We start from the raw sequence: 17,500 nt of genomic DNA, 5'->3' as shown, positions 1-17,500 counted from the left end.
AGAGCAATCCCGGCCAATTTCTCCCGTTTGATGGGGTCTATGTGTACAAATTTTGACTTTTTTGAGTGCACGTGCCAATCTGCTGGAAAAGCCTGTGGAAGTTTCACGGCGTTCGTACGATATTTGGCGACGCAAAAATGAGCGATTTCCCAGCTCGATGGAATTCGGCGCGACAGAAACGATGCCCCGTAACGCACATGAGAGCAATCGGGCCAATTTCTCCCGTTTGATGGGGTCTATGTGTAAAAATTTTGACTTTTTTGAGTGCAGGTGCAAATCTGCTGGAAAAGCCTGTGGAAGTTTCACGGCGTTCGTACGATATTTGGCGACGCAAAAATGAGCGATTTCCAAGCTCGATGGAATTCGGAGCGAGAGAAACGATGCCCCGTAACGCACATGAGAGCAATCCGGGCCAATTTCTCCCGTTTGATGGGGTCTATGTGTAAAAATTTTGACTTTTTTGAGTGCACGTGCAAATCTGCTGAAAAAGCCTGTGGAAGTTTCACGGCGTTCGTACGATATTTGGCGACGCAAAAATGAGCGATTTCCCAGCTCGAGAGAATTCGGCGCGAGAGAAACGATGCCCCGTAACGCACATGAGAGCAATCCGGGCCAATTTCTCCCGTTTGATGGGGTCTATGTGTAAAAATTTTGACTTTTTTGAGTGCACGTGCAAATCTGCTGGAAAAGCCTGTGGAAGTTTCACGGCGTTCGTACGATATTTGGCGACGCAAAAATGAGCGATTTCCCAGCTCGATGGAATTCGGCGCGAGAGAAACGATGCCCCGTAACGCACATGAGAGCAATCCCGGCCAATTTCTCCCGTTTGATGGGGTCTATGTGTAAAAATTTTGACTTTTTTGAGTGCACGTGCAAATCTGCTGAAAAAGCCTGTGGAAGTTTCACGGCGTTCGTACGATATTGGCGACGCAAAAATGAGCGATTTCCCAGCTCGATGGAATTCGGAGCGAGAGAAACGATGCCCCGTAACGCACATGAGAGCAATCCCGGCCAATTTCTCCCGTTTGATGGGGTCTATGTGTACAAATTTTGACTTTTTTGAGTGCACGTGCAAATCTGCTGAAAAAGCCTGTGGAAGTTTCACGGCGTTCGTACGATATTTGGCGACGCAAAAATGAGCGATTTCCCAGCTCGAGAGAATTCGGCGCGAGAGAAACGATGCCCCGTAACGCACATGAGAGCAATCCGGGCCAATTTCTCCCGTTTGATGGGGTCTATGTGTAAAAATTTTGACTTTTTTGAGTGCAGGTGCAAATCTGCTGGAAAAGCCTGTGGAAGTTTCACGGCGTTCGTACGATATTTGGCGACGCAAAAATGAGCGATTTCCAAGCTCGATGGAATTCGGAGCGAGAGAAACGATGCCCCGTAACGCACATGAGAGCAATCCGGGCCAATTTCTCCCGTTTGATGGGTCTATGTGTAAAAATTTTGACTTTTTGAGTGCACGTGCAAATCTGCTGAAAAAGCCTGTGGAAGTTTCACGGCGTTCGTACGATATTTGGCGACGCAAAAATGAGCGATTTCCCAGCTCGATGGAATTCGGCGCGAGAGAAACGATGCCCCGTAACGCACATGAGAGCAATCCCGGCCAATTTCTCCCGTTTGATGGGGTCTATGTGTAAAAATTTTGACTTTTTGAGTGCACGTGCAAATCTGCTGAAAAAGCCTGTGGAAGTTTCACGGCGTTCGTACGATATTTGGCGACGCAAAAATGAGCGATTTCCCAGCTCGATGGAATTCGGCGCGAGAGAAACGATGCCCCGTAACGCACATGAGAGCAATCCCGGCCAATTTCTCCCGTTTGATGGGGTCTATGTGTACAAATTTTGACTTTTTTGAGTGCACGTGCAAATCTGCTGAAAAAGCCTGTGGAAGTTTCACGGCGTTCGTACGATATTTGGCGACGCAAAAATGAGCGATTTCCCAGCTCGATGGAATTCGGAGCGAGAGAAACGATGCCCCGTAACGCACATGAGAGCAATCCCGGCCAATTTCTCCCGTTTGATGGGGTCTATGTGTACAAATTTTGACTTTTTTGAGTGCACGTGCCAATCTGCTGGAAAAGCCTGTGGAAGTTTCACGGCGTTCGTACGATATTTGGCGACGCAAAAATGAGCGATTTCCCAGCTCGATGGAATTCGGCGCGACAGAAACGATGCCCCGTAACGCACATGAGAGCAATCCGGGCCAATTTCTCCCGTTTGATGGGGTCTATGTGTAAAAATTTTGACTTTTTTGAGTGCAGGTGCAAATCTGCTGGAAAAGCCTGTGGAAGTTTCACGGCGTTCGTACGATATTTGGCGACGCAAAAATGAGCGATTTCCAAGCTCGATGGAATTCGGAGCGAGAGAAACGATGCCCCGTAACGCACATGAGAGCAATCCGGGCCAATTTCTCCCGTTTGATGGGGTCTATGTGTAAAAATTTTGACTTTTTTGAGTGCAGGTGCAAAATCTGCTGAAAAAGCCTGTGGAAGTTTCACGGCGTTCGTACGATATTTGGCGACGCAAAAATGAGCGATTTCCCAGCTCGAGAGAATTCGGCGCGAGAGAAACGATGCCCCGTAACGCACATGAGAGCAATCCGGGCCAATTTCTCCCGTTTGATGGGGTCTATGTGTAAAAATTTTGACTTTTTTGAGTGCACGTGCAAATCTGCTGGAAAAGCCTGTGGAAGTTTCACGGCGTTCGTACGATATTTGGCGACGCAAAAATGAGCGATTTCCCAGCTCGATGGAATTCGGCGCGAGAGAAACGATGCCCCGTAACGCACATGAGAGCAATCCCGGCCAATTTCTCCCGTTTGATGGGGTCTATGTGTAAAAATTTTGACTTTTTTGAGTGCACGTGCAAATCTGCTGAAAAAGCCTGTGGAAGTTTCACGGCGTTCGTACGATATTTGCGACGCAAAAATGAGCGATTTCCCAGCTCGATGGAATTCGGAGCGAGAGAAACGATGCCCCGTAACGCACATGAGAGCAATCCCGGCCAATTTCTCCCGTTTGATGGGGTCTATGTGTACAAATTTTGACTTTTTTGAGTGCAGGTGCAAATCTGCTGAAAAAGCCTGTGGAAGTTTCACGGCGTTCGTACGATATTTGGCGACGCAAAAATGAGCGATTTCCCAGCTCGATGGAATTCGGCGCGACAGAAACGATGCCCCGTAACGCACATGAGAGCAATCCGGGCCAATTTCTCCCGTTTGATGGGGTCTATGTGTAAAAATTTTGACTTTTTTGAGTGCAGGTGCAAATCTGCTGGAAAAGCCTGTGGAAGTTTCACGGCGTTCGTACGATATTTGGCGACGCAAAAATGAGCGATTTCCAAGCTCGATGGAATTCGGAGCGAGAGAAACGATGCCCCGTAACGCACATGAGAGCAATCCGGGCCAATTTCTCCCGTTTGATGGGGTCTATGTGTAAAAATTTTGACTTTTTTGAGTGCAGGTGCAAATCTGCTGAAAAAGCCTGTGGAAGTTTCACGGCGTTCGTACGATATTTGGCGACGCAAAAATGAGCGATTTCCCAGCTCGAGAGAATTCGGCGCGAGAGAAACGATGCCCACGCACATGAGAGCAATCCCGGCCAATTTCTCCCGTTTGAATGGGGTCTATGTGTACAAATTTTGACTTTTTTGAGTGCACGTGCAAATCTGCTGAAAAAGCCTGTGGAAGTTTCACGGCGTTCGTACGATATTTGGCGACGCAAAAATGAGCGATTTCCCAGCTCGATGGAATTCGGAGCGAGAGAAACGATGCCCCGTAACGCACATGAGAGCAATCCCGGCCAATTTCTCCCGTTTGATGGGGTCTATGTGTAAAAATTTTGACTTTTTTGAGTGCAGGTGCAAATCTGCTGGAAAAGCCTGTGGAAGTTTCACGGCGTTCGTACGATATTTGGCGACGCAAAAATGAGCGATTTCCAAGCTCGATGGAATTCGGAGCGAGAGAAACGATGCCCCGTAACGCACATGAGAGCAATCCGGGCCAATTTCTCCCGTTTGATGGGGTCTATGTGTAAAAATTTTGACTTTTTTGAGTGCAGGTGCAAATCTGCTGAAAAAGCCTGTGGAAGTTTCACGGCGTTCGTACGATATTTGGCGACGCCAAAAATGAGCGATTTCCCAGCTCGAGAGAATTCGGCGCGAGAGAAACGATGCCCCGTAACGCACATGAGAGCAATCCGGGCCAATTTCTCCCGTTTGATGGGGTCTATGTGTAAAAATTTTGACTTTTTTGAGTGCACGTGCAAATCTGCTGGAAAAGCCTGTGGAAGTTTCACGGCGTTCGTACGATATTTGGCGACGCAAAAATGAGCGATTTCCCAGCTCGATGGAATTCGGCGCGAGAGAAACGATGCCCCGTAACGCACATGAGAGCAATCCCGGCCAATTTCTCCCGTTTGATGGGGTCTATGTGTAAAAATTTTGACTTTTTTGAGTGCACGTGCAAATCTGCTGAAAAAGCCTGTGGAAGTTTCACGGCGTTCGTACGATATTTGGCGACGCAAAATGAGCGATTTCCCAGCTCGATGGAATTCGGAGCGAGAGAAACGATGCCCCGTAACGCACATGAGAGCAATCCCCGGCCAATTTCTCCCGTTTGATGGGGTCTATGTGTACAAATTTTGACTTTTTTGAGTGCACGTTGCAAATCTGCTGAAAAAGCCTGTGGAAGTTTCACGGCGTTCGTACGATATTTGGCGACGCAAAAATGAGCGATTTCCCAGCTCGATGGAATTCGGCGCGAGAGAAACGATGCCCCGTAACGCACATGAGAGCAATCCCGGCCAATTTCTCCCGTTTGATGGGGTCTATGTGTAAAAATTTTGACTTTTTTGAGTGCACGTGCAAATCTGCTGAAAAAGCCTGTGGAAGTTTCACGGCGTTCGTACGATATTTGGCGACGCAAAAATGAGCGATTTCCCAGCTCGATGGAATTCGGCGCGACAGAAACGATGCCCCGTAACGCACATGAGAGCAATCCGGGCCAATTTCTCCCGTTTGATGGGGTCTATGTGTAAAAATTTTGACTTTTTTGAGTGCACGTGCAAATCTGCTGAAAAAGCCTGTGGAAGTTTCACGGCGTTCGTACGATATTTGGCGACGCAAAAATGAGCGATTTCCCAGCTCGAGAGAATTCGGCGCGAGAGAAACGATGCCCCGTAACGCACATGAGAGCAATCCGGGCCAATTCTTCTCCCGTTTGATGGGGTCTATGTGTACAAATTTTGACTTTTTTGAGTGCACGTGCAAATCTGCTGAAAAAGCCTGTGGAAGTTTCACGGCGTTCGTACGATATTTGGCGACGCAAAATGAGCGATTTCCCAGCTCGATGGAATTCGGCGCGACAGAAACGATGCCCCGTAAACGCACATGAGAGCAATCCGGGCCAATTTCTCCCGTTTGATGGGGTCTATGTGTAAAAATTTTGACTTTTTTGAGTGCACGTGCAAATCTGCTGAAAAAGCCTGTGGAAGTTTCACGGCGTTCGTACGATATTTGGCGACGCAAAAATGAGCGATTTCCCAGCTCGAGAGAATTCGGCGCGAGAGAAACGATGCCCCGTAACGCACATGAGAGCAATCCGGGCCAATTTCTCCCGTTTGATGGGGTCTATGTGTAAAAATTTTGACTTTTTTGAGTGCAGGTGCAAATCTGCTGAAAAAGCCTGTGGAAGTTTCACGGCGTTCGTACGATATTTGGCGACAGCAAAAATGAGCGATTTCCCAGCTCGATGGAATTCGGCGCGAGAGAAAACGATGCCCCGTAACGCACATGAGAGCAATCCCGGCCAATTTCTCCCGTTTGATGGGGTCTATGTGTAAAAATTTTGACTTTTTTGAGTGCACGTGCAAATCTGCTGAAAAAGCCTGTGGAAGTTTCACGGCGTTCGTACGATATTTGGCGACGCAAAAATGAGCGATTTCCCAGCTCGATGGAATTCGGCGCGACAGAAACGATGCCCCGTAACGCACATGAGAGCAATCCGGGCCAATTTCTCCCGTTTGATGGGGTCTATGTGTAAAAATTTTGACTTTTTTGAGTGCACGTGCAAATCTGCTGAAAAAGCCTGTGGAAGTTTCACGGCGTTCGTACGATATTTGGCGACGCAAAAATGAGCGATTTCCCCAGCTCGAGAGAATTCGGCGCGAGAGAAACGATGCCCCGTAACGCACATGAGAGCAATCCGGGCCAATTTCTCCCGTTTGATGGGGTCTATGTGTACAAATTTTGACTTTTTTGAGTGCACGTGCAAATCTGCTGAAAAAGCCTGTGGAAGTTTCACGGCGTTCGTACGATATTTGGCGACGCAAAAATGAGCGATTTCCCAGCTCGATGGAATTCGGCGCGACAGAAACGATGCCCCGTAACGCACATGAGAGCAATCCGGGCCAATTTCTCCCGTTTGATGGGGTCTATGTGTAAAAATTTTGACTTTTTTGAGTGCACGTGCAAATCTGCTGAAAAAGCCTGTGGAAGTTTCACGGCGTTCGTACGATATTTGGCGACGCAAAAATGAGCGATTTCCCAGCTCGAGAGAATTCGGCGCGAGAGAAACGATGCCCCGTAACGCACATGAGAGCAATCCGGGCCAATTTCTCCCGTTTGATGGGGTCTATGTGTAAAAATTTTGACTTTTTTGAGTGCACGTGCAAATCTGCTGGAAAAGCCTGTGGAAGTTTCACGGCGTTCGTACGATATTTGGCGACGCAAAAATGAGCGATTTCCCAGCTCGAGAGAATTCGGCGCGAGAGAAACGATGCCCCGTAACGCACATGAGAGCAATCCGGGCCAATTTCTCCCGTTTGATGGGGTCTATGTGTAAAAATTTTGACTTTTTTGAGTGCACGTGCAAATCTGCTGGAAAAGCCTGTGGAAGTTTCACGGCGTTCGTACGATATTTGGCGACGCAAAAATGAGCGATTTCCCAGCTCGATGGAATTCGGAGCGAGAGAAACGATGCCCCGTAACGCACATGAGAGCAATCCCGGCCAATTTCTCCCGTTTGATGGGGTCTATGTGTACAAATTTTGACTTTTTTGAGTGCACGTGCCAATCTGCTGGAAAAGCCTGTGGAAGTTTCACGGCGTTCGTACGATATTTGGCGACGCAAAAATGAGCGATTTCCCAGCTCGATGGAATTCGGCGCGACAGAAACGATGCCCCGTAACGCACATGAGAGCAATCCGGGCCAATTTCTCCCGTTTGATGGGGTCTATGTGTAAAAATTTTGACTTTTTTGAGTGCAGGTGCAAATCTGCTGGAAAAGCCTGTGGAAGTTTCACGGCGTTCGTACGATATTTGGCGACGCAAAAATGAGCGATTTCCAAGCTCGATGGAATTCGGAGCGAGAGAAACGATGCCCCGTAACGCACATGAGAGCAATCCGGGCCAATTTCTCCCGTTTGATGGGGTCTATGTGTAAAAATTTTGACTTTTTTGAGTGCACGTGCAAATCTGCTGAAAAAGCCTGTGGAAGTTTCACGGCGTTCGTACGATATTTGGCGACGCAAAAATGAGCGATTTCCCAGCTCGAGAGAATTCGGCGCGAGAGAAACGATGCCCCGTAACGCACATGAGAGCAATCCGGGCCAATTTCTCCCGTTTGATGGGGTCTATGTGTAAAAATTTTGACTTTTTTGAGTGCACGTGCAAATCTGCTGGAAAAGCCTGTGGAAGTTTCACGGCGTTCGTACGATATTTGGCGACGCAAAAATGAGCGATTTCCCAGCTCGATGGAATTCGGCGCGAGAGAAACGATGCCCCGTAACGCACATGAGAGCAATCCCGGCCAATTTCTCCCGTTTGATGGGGTCTATGTGTAAAAATTTTGACTTTTTTGAGTGCACGTGCAAATCTGCTGAAAAAGCCTGTGGAAGTTTCACGGCGTTCGTACGATATTTGGCGACGCAAAAATGAGCGATTTCCCAGCTCGATGGAATTCGGAGCGAGAGAAACGATGCCCCGTAACGCACATGAGAGCAATCCCGGCCAATTTCTCCCGTTTGATGGGGTCTATGTGTACAAATTTTGACTTTTTTGAGTGCAGGTGCAAATCTGCTGAAAAAGCCTGTGGAAGTTTCACGGCGTTCGTACGATATTTGGCGACGCAAAAATGAGCGATTTCCCAGCTCGAGAGAATTCGGCGCGAGAGAAACGATGCCCCGTAACGCACATGAGAGCAATCCGGGCCAATTTCTCCCGTTTGATGGGGTCTATGTGTAAAAATTTTGACTTTTTTGAGTGCAGGTGCAAATCTGCTGGAAAAGCCTGTGGAAGTTTCACGGCGTTCGTACGATATTTGGCGACGCAAAAATGAGCGATTTCCAAGCTCGATGGAATTCGGAGCGAGAGAAACGATGCCCCGTAACGCACATGAGAGCAATCCGGGCCAATTTCTCCCGTTTGATGGGGTCTATGTGTAAAAATTTTGACTTTTTTGAGTGCACGTGCAAATCTGCTGAAAAAGCCTGTGGAAGTTTCACGGCGTTCGTACGATATTTGGCGACGCAAAAATGAGCGATTTCCCAGCTCGATGGAATTCGGCGCGAGAGAAACGATGCCCCGTAACGCACATGAGAGCAATCCCGGCCAATTTCTCCCGTTTGATGGGGTCTATGTGTAAAAATTTTGACTTTTTTGAGTGCACGTGCAAATCTGCTGAAAAAGCCTGTGGAAGTTTCACGGCGTTCGTACGATATTTGGCGACGCAAAAATGAGCGATTTCCCAGCTCGATGGAATTCGGCGCGAGAGAAACGATGCCCCGTAACGCACATGAGAGCAATCCCGGCCAATTTCTCCCGTTTGATGGGGTCTATGTGTACAAATTTTGACTTTTTTGAGTGCACGTGCAAATCTGCTGAAAAAGCCTGTGGAAGTTTCACGGCGTTCGTACGATATTTGGCGACGCAAAAATGAGCGATTTCCCAGCTCGATGGAATTCGGAGCGAGAGAAACGATGCCCCGTAACGCACATGAGAGCAATCCCGGCCAATTTCTCCCGTTTGATGGGGTCTATGTGTACAAATTTTGACTTTTTTGAGTGCACGTGCCAATCTGCTGGAAAAGCCTGTGGAAGTTTCACGGCGTTCGTACGATATTTGGCGACGCAAAAATGAGCGATTTCCCAGCTCGATGGAATTCGGCGCGACAGAAACGATGCCCCGTAACGCACATGAGAGCAATCCGGGCCAATTTCTCCCGTTTGATGGGGTCTATGTGTAAAAATTTTGACTTTTTTGAGTGCAGGTGCAAATCTGCTGGAAAAGCCTGTGGAAGTTTCACGGCGTTCGTACGATATTTGGCGACGCAAAAATGAGCGATTTCCAAGCTCGATGGAATTCGGAGCGAGAGAAACGATGCCCCGTAACGCACATGAGAGCAATCCGGGCCAATTTCTCCCGTTTGATGGGGTCTATGTGTAAAAATTTTGACTTTTTTGAGTGCAGGTGCAAATCTGCTGAAAAAGCCTGTGGAAGTTTCACGGCGTTCGTACGATATTTGGCGACGCAAAAATGAGCGATTTCCCAGCTCGAGAGAATTCGGCGCGAGAGAAACGATGCCCCGTAACGCACATGAGAGCAATCCGGGCCAATTTCTCCCGTTTGATGGGGTCTATGTGTAAAAATTTTGACTTTTTTGAGTGCACGTGCAAATCTGCTGGAAAAGCCTGTGGAAGTTTCACGGCGTTCGTACGATATTTGGCGACGCAAAAATGAGCGATTTCCCAGCTCGATGGAATTCGGCGCGAGAGAAACGATGCCCCGTAACGCACATGAGAGCAATCCCGGCCAATTTCTCCCGTTTGATGGGGTCTATGTGTAAAAATTTTGACTTTTTTGAGTGCACGTGCAAATCTGCTGAAAAAGCCTGTGGAAGTTTCACGGCGTTCGTACGATATTTGGCGACGCAAAAATGAGCGATTTCCCAGCTCGATGGAATTCGGAGCGAGAGAAACGATGCCCCGTAACGCACATGAGAGCAATCCCGGCCAATTTCTCCCGTTTGATGGGGTCTATGTGTACAAATTTTGACTTTTTTGAGTGCAGGTGCAAATCTGCTGAAAAAGCCTGTGGAAGTTTCACGGCGTTCGTACGATATTTGGCGACGCAAAAATGAGCGATTTCCCAGCTCGATGGAATTCGGCGCGACAGAAACGATGCCCCGTAACGCACATGAGAGCAATCCGGGCCAATTTCTCCCGTTTGATGGGGTCTATGTGTAAAAATTTTGACTTTTTTGAGTGCAGGTGCAAATCTGCTGGAAAAGCCTGTGGAAGTTTCACGGCGTTCGTACGATATTTGGCGACGCAAAAATGAGCGATTTCCAAGCTCGATGGAATTCGGAGCGAGAGAAACGATGCCCCGTAACGCACATGAGAGCAATCCGGGCCAATTTCTCCCGTTTGATGGGGTCTATGTGTAAAAATTTTGACTTTTTTGAGTGCAGGTGCAAATCTGCTGAAAAAGCCTGTGGAAGTTTCACGGCGTTCGTACGATATTTGGCGACGCAAAAATGAGCGATTTCCCAGCTCGAGAGAATTCGGCGCGAGAGAAACGATGCCCCGTAACGCACATGAGAGCAATCCGGGCCAATTTCTCCCGTTTGATGGGGTCTATGTGTAAAAATTTTGACTTTTTTGAGTGCACGTGCAAATCTGCTGGAAAAGCCTGTGGAAGTTTCACGGCGTTCGTACGATATTTGGCGACGCAAAAATGAGCGATTTCCCAGCTCGATGGAATTCGGCGCGAGAGAAACGATGCCCCGTAACGCACATGAGAGCAATCCCGGCCAATTTCTCCCGTTTGATGGGGTCTATGTGTAAAAATTTTGACTTTTTTGAGTGCACGTGCAAATCTGCTGAAAAAGCCTGTGGAAGTTTCACGGCGTTCGTACGATATTTGGCGACGCAAAAATGAGCGATTTCCCAGCTCGATGGAATTCGGAGCGAGAGAAACGATGCCCCGTAACGCACATGAGAGCAATCCCGGCCAATTTCTCCCGTTTGATGGGGTCTATGTGTACAAATTTTGACTTTTTTGAGTGCAGGTGCAAATCTGCTGAAAAAGCCTGTGGAAGTTTCACGGCGTTCGTACGATATTTGGCGACGCAAAAATGAGCGATTTCCCAGCTCGAGAGAATTCGGCGCGAGAGAAACGATGCCCCGTAACGCACATGAGAGCAATCCGGGCCAATTTCTCCCGTTTGATGGGGTCTATGTGTAAAAATTTTGACTTTTTTGAGTGCAGGTGCAAATCTGCTGGAAAAGCCTGTGGAAGTTTCACGGCGTTCGTACGATATTTGGCGACGCAAAAATGAGCGATTTCCAAGCTCGATGGAATTCGGAGCGAGAGAAACGATGCCCCGTAACGCACATGAGAGCAATCCGGGCCAATTTCTCCCGTTTGATGGGGTCTATGTGTAAAAATTTTGACTTTTTTGAGTGCACGTGCAAATCTGCTGAAAAAGCCTGTGGAAGTTTCACGGCGTTCGTACGATATTTGGCGACGCAAAAATGAGCGATTTCCCAGCTCGATGGAATTCGGCGCGAGAGAAACGATGCCCCGTAACGCACATGAGAGCAATCCCGGCCAATTTCTCCCGTTTGATGGGGTCTATGTGTAAAAATTTTGACTTTTTTGAGTGCACGTGCAAATCTGCTGAAAAAGCCTGTGGAAGTTTCACGGCGTTCGTACGATATTTGGCGACGCAAAAATGAGCGATTTCCCAGCTCGATGGAATTCGGAGCGAGAGAAACGATGCCCCGTAACGCACATGAGAGCAATCCCGGCCAATTTCTCCCGTTTGATGGGGTCTATGTGTACAAATTTTGACTTTTTTGAGTGCACGTGCCAATCTGCTGGAAAAGCCTGTGGAAGTTTCACGGCGTTCGTACGATATTTGGCGACGCAAAAATGAGCGATTTCCCAGCTCGATGGAATTCGGCGCGACAGAAACGATGCCCCGTAACGCACATGAGAGCAATCCGGGCCAATTTCTCCCGTTTGATGGGGTCTATGTGTAAAAATTTTGACTTTTTTGAGTGCAGGTGCAAATCTGCTGGAAAAGCCTGTGGAAGTTTCACGGCGTTCGTACGATATTTGGCGACGCAAAAATGAGCGATTTCCAAGCTCGATGGAATTCGGAGCGAGAGAAACGATGCCCCGTAACGCACATGAGAGCAATCCCGGCCAATTTCTCCCGTTTGATGGGGTCTATGTGTACAAATTTTGACTTTTTTGAGTGCACGTGCAAATCTGCTGAAAAAGCCTGTGGAAGTTTCACGGCGTTCGTACGATATTTGGCGACGCAAAAATGAGCGATTTCCCAGCTCGAGAGAATTCGGCGCGAGAGAAACGATGCCCCGTAACGCACATGAGAGCAATCCGGGCCAATTTCTCCCGTTTGATGGGGTCTATGTGTAAAAATTTTGACTTTTTTGAGTGCACGTGCAAATCTGCTGGAAAAGCCTGTGGAAGTTTCACGGCGTTCGTACGATATTTGGCGACGCAAAAATGAGCGATTTCCCAGCTCGATGGAATTCGGAGCGAGAGAAACGATGCCCCGTAACGCACATGAGAGCAATCCCGGCCAATTTCTCCCGTTTGATGGGGTCTATGTGTACAAATTTTGACTTTTTTGAGTGCACGTGCCAATCTGCTGGAAAAGCCTGTGGAAGTTTCACGGCGTTCGTACGATATTTGGCGACGCAAAAATGAGCGATTTCCCAGCTCGATGGAATTCGGCGCGACAGAAACGATGCCCCGTAACGCACATGAGAGCAATCCGGGCCAATTTCTCCCGTTTGATGGGGTCTATGTGTAAAAATTTTGACTTTTTTGAGTGCAGGTGCAAATCTGCTGGAAAAGCCTGTGGAAGTTTCACGGCGTTCGTACGATATTTGGCGACGCAAAAATGAGCGATTTCCAAGCTCGATGGAATTCGGAGCGAGAGAAACGATGCCCCGTAACGCACATGAGAGCAATCCGGGCCAATTTCTCCCGTTTGATGGGGTCTATGTGTAAAAATTTTGACTTTTTTGAGTGCACGTGCAAATCTGCTGAAAAAGCCTGTGGAAGTTTCACGGCGTTCGTACGATATTTGGCGACGCAAAAATGAGCGATTTCCCAGCTCGAGAGAATTCGGCGCGAGAGAAACGATGCCCCGTAACGCACATGAGAGCAATCCGGGCCAATTTCTCCCGTTTGATGGGGTCTATGTGTAAAAATTTTGACTTTTTTGAGTGCACGTGCAAATCTGCTGGAAAAGCCTGTGGAAGTTTCACGGCGTTCGTACGATATTTGGCGACGCAAAAATGAGCGATTTCCCAGCTCGATGGAATTCGGCGCGAGAGAAACGATGCCCCGTAACGCACATGAGAGCAATCCCGGCCAATTTCTCCCGTTTGATGGGGTCTATGTGTAAAAATTTTGACTTTTTTGAGTGCAGGTGCAAATCTGCTGGAAAAGCCTGTGGAAGTTTCACGGCGTTCGTACGATATTTGGCGACGCAAAAATGAGCGATTTCCCAGCTCGATGGAATTCGGCGCGACAGAAACGATGCCCCGTAACGCACATGAGAGCAATCCGGGCCAATTTCTCCCGTTTGATGGGGTCTATGTGTAAAAATTTTGACTTTTTTGAGTGCAGGTGCAAATCTGCTGGAAAAGCCTGTGGAAGTTTCACGGCGTTCGTACGATATTTGGCGACGCAAAAATGAGCGATTTCCAAGCTCGATGGAATTCGGAGCGAGAGAAACGATGCCCCGTAACGCACATGAGAGCAATCCCGGCCAATTTCTCCCGTTTGATGGGGTCTATGTGTACAAATTTTGACTTTTTTGAGTGCACGTGCAAATCTGCTGAAAAAGCCTGTGGAAGTTTCACGGCGTTCGTACGATATTTGGCGACGCAAAAATGAGCGATTTCCCAGCTCGATGGAATTCGGAGCGAGAGAAACGATGCCCCGTAACGCACATGAGAGCAATCCCGGCCAATTTCTCCCGTTTGATGGGGTCTATGTGTAAAAATTTTGACTTTTTTGAGTGCAGGTGCAAATCTGCTGGAAAAGCCTGTGGAAGTTTCACGGCGTTCGTACGATATTTGGCGACGCAAAAATGAGCGATTTCCAAGCTCGATGGAATTCGGAGCGAGAGAAACGATGCCCCGTAACGCACATGAGAGCAATCCGGGCCAATTTCTCCCGTTTGATGGGGTCTATGTGTAAAAATTTTGACTTTTTTGAGTGCAGGTGCAAATCTGCTGAAAAAGCCTGTGGAAGTTTCACGGCGTTCGTACGATATTTGGCGACGCAAAAATGAGCGATTTCCCAGCTCGAGAGAATTCGGCGCGAGAGAAACGATGCCCCGTAACGCACATGAGAGCAATCCGGGCCAATTTCTCCCGTTTGATGGGGTCTATGTGTAAAAATTTTGACTTTTTTGAGTGCACGTGCAAATCTGCTGGAAAAGCCTGTGGAAGTTTCACGGCGTTCGTACGATATTTGGCGACGCAAAAATGAGCGATTTCCCAGCTCGATGGAATTCGGCGCGAGAGAAACGATGCCCCGTAACGCACATGAGAGCAATCCCGGCCAATTTCTCCCGTTTGATGGGGTCTATGTGTAAAAATTTTGACTTTTTTGAGTGCACGTGCAAATCTGCTGAAAAAGCCTGTGGAAGTTTCACGGCGTTCGTACGATATTTGGCGACGCAAAAATGAGCGATTTCCCAGCTCGATGGAATTCGGAGCGAGAGAAACGATGCCCCGTAACGCACATGAGAGCAATCCCGGCCAATTTCTCCCGTTTGATGGGGTCTATGTGTACAAATTTTGACTTTTTTGAGTGCACGTGCAAATCTGCTGAAAAAGCCTGTGGAAGTTTCACGGCGTTCGTACGATATTTGGCGACGCAAAAATGAGCGATTTCCCAGCTCGATGGAATTCGGCGCGAGAGAAACGATGCCCCGTAACGCACATGAGAGCAATCCCGGCCAATTTCTCCCGTTTGATGGGGTCTATGTGTAAAAATTTTGACTTTTTTGAGTGCACGTGCAAATCTGCTGAAAAAGCCTGTGGAAGTTTCACGGCGTTCGTACGATATTTGGCGACGCAAAAATGAGCGATTTCCCAGCTCGATGGAATTCGGCGCGACAGAAACGATGCCCCGTAACGCACATGAGAGCAATCCGGGCCAATTTCTCCCGTTTGATGGGGTCTATGTGTAAAAATTTTGACTTTTTTGAGTGCACGTGCAAATCTGCTGAAAAAGCCTGTGGAAGTTTCACGGCGTTCGTACGATATTTGGCGACGCAAAAATGAGCGATTTCCCAGCTCGAGAGAATTCGGCGCGAGAGAAACGATGCCCCGTAACGCACATGAGAGCAATCCGGGCCAATTTCTCCCGTTTGATGGGGTCTATGTGTACAAATTTTGACTTTTTTGAGTGCACGTGCAAATCTGCTGAAAAAGCCTGTGGAAGTTTCACGGCGTTCGTACGATATTTGGCGACGCAAAAATGAGCGATTTCCCAGCTCGATGGAATTCGGCGCGACAGAAACGATGCCCCGTAACGCACATGAGAGCAATCCGGGCCAATTTCTCCCGTTTGATGGGGTCTATGTGTAAAAATTTTGACTTTTTTGAGTGCACGTGCAAATCTGCTGAAAAAGCCTGTGGAAGTTTCACGGCGTTCGTACGATATTTGGCGACGCAAAAATGAGCGATTTCCCAGCTCGAGAGAATTCGGCGCGAGAGAAACGATGCCCCGTAACGCACATGAGAGCAATCCGGGCCAATTTCTCCCGTTTGATGGGGTCTATGTGTAAAAATTTTGACTTTTTTGAGTGCAGGTGCAAATCTGCTGAAAAAGCCTGTGGAAGTTTCACGGCGTTCGTACGATATTTGGCGACGCAAAAATGAGCGATTTCCCAGCTCGATGGAATTCGGCGCGAGAGAAACGATGCCCCGTAACGCACATGAGAGCAATCCGGGCCAATTTCTCCCGTTTGATGGGGTCTATGTGTAAAAATTTTGACTTTTTTGAGTGCACGTGCAAATCTGCTGAAAAAGCCTGTGGAAGTTTCACGGCGTTCGTACGATATTTGGCGACGCAAAAATGAGCGATTTCCCAGCTCGAGAGAATTCGGCGCGAGAGAAACGATGCCCCGTAACGCACATGAGAGCAATCCGGGCCAATTTCTCCCGTTTGATGGGGTCTATGTGTAAAAATTTTGACTTTTTTGAGTGCAGGTGCAAATCTGCTGGAAAAGCCTGTGGAAGTTTCATCCGACGAAAAAAGCACGTTCTCGAGAAAGCAGGAGAGCTAAGTCATTCACAAATTAGCTGGATTTGGCTTGTGGTTCGTTTCCCAAGTAACAGAGCGGCATCAACCTTTAAGTGCACGCCAGTACATCCCCGTGGGATACAGGGGGTCTCGGCGGACTTTGCTCGGGGGAAAAACGTCGAGGTGAGCCGCCTGGCCATGCTGTTCATGGGTCTCTCCTTTTTAAGTTTCGCCTGCCAATTTATTTTCTCTAGCGGTTTTATACACTAGCACTCGATGTTTTGGGAAAGGAATACAATTGTTCAAAAAACGTCTTCGCAATTCATGTCGTTAGATTGCTAATGAAAATTCGTAAAAAAACGTACACGCCATACATGTTCTTTGCTTCCCTCTCGATACAAGTGAAGGGGAAAAACAGCCTTAACGGTTGCTAAAAAAATCGCCCTTTACATATACATGGGTCGTCTTCCCCTCTCGACAACGGAGACAAGTAACCCACGCCAGGCACTGTCAGTAACTGCCATAGATCTGCTTTAAAATGCCCATTCGTCTTGCGTCGCTCACGTTCCCGGAGCTTTGGGTAATGTCTGAGGCCTATCCCCGCTAATTTCTACCGTTTGTCGGTAGCTGTCTGTAAAAATATAGCATACACCAAAACGAGAAAATATTTCCATCGCACCTGCACAAGTGTATGGACAATGGCAATCTTCATGCGATGCATAAGTGGTGTGTGTCAGCAGGTTTTGTTTCCCAAGTTTTCCGTGAATGAGCGAGTATCTTGAGCTGTGTGACTCAGCCCGAGGGAGCCTCTTCTCCTCCAGAGTGTGTGGGGAAGGCTGTCCCCTTGGGTTGGTGCTGCACGGGTTCGCTGCGCTGTTTGGTCTTGTGCCAAGGAAGGCTGCCAACTGTGCAAGAATTTTAGGGTTGGTTTCAATTGCCGTTGCCGGTCCATAGAGTAGCGAGCATTGTAAGGCCGCTCTAGAGGTTTGCAGGCATGTGGGGTCGACCCCTGCTCCTTCCCTCCCCACCCCACGTAGGGTGTGTGTGGTGCGCTTACAGCTGCCTCAAAGTGGCTGGCCTTGTGGGAAGCCCTGTGTTTTGTGAGCTTTCAGCACCGTCAGGTTGCCAAACGGGGGTAGCATACACGACAAAGCGAGGCCCCTCCTTGTGGTGGTTTGTGTTGTGTGAAGTCCGTG

Source organism: Lampetra fluviatilis, unplaced genomic scaffold (genome assembly GCF_964198595.1).
Source record: "Lampetra fluviatilis unplaced genomic scaffold, kcLamFluv1.1 SCAFFOLD_371, whole genome shotgun sequence".
Classification (NCBI taxonomy): Eukaryota; Metazoa; Chordata; class Hyperoartia; order Petromyzontiformes; family Petromyzontidae; genus Lampetra; species Lampetra fluviatilis.
This window is presented reverse-complemented; position numbering follows the sequence as displayed.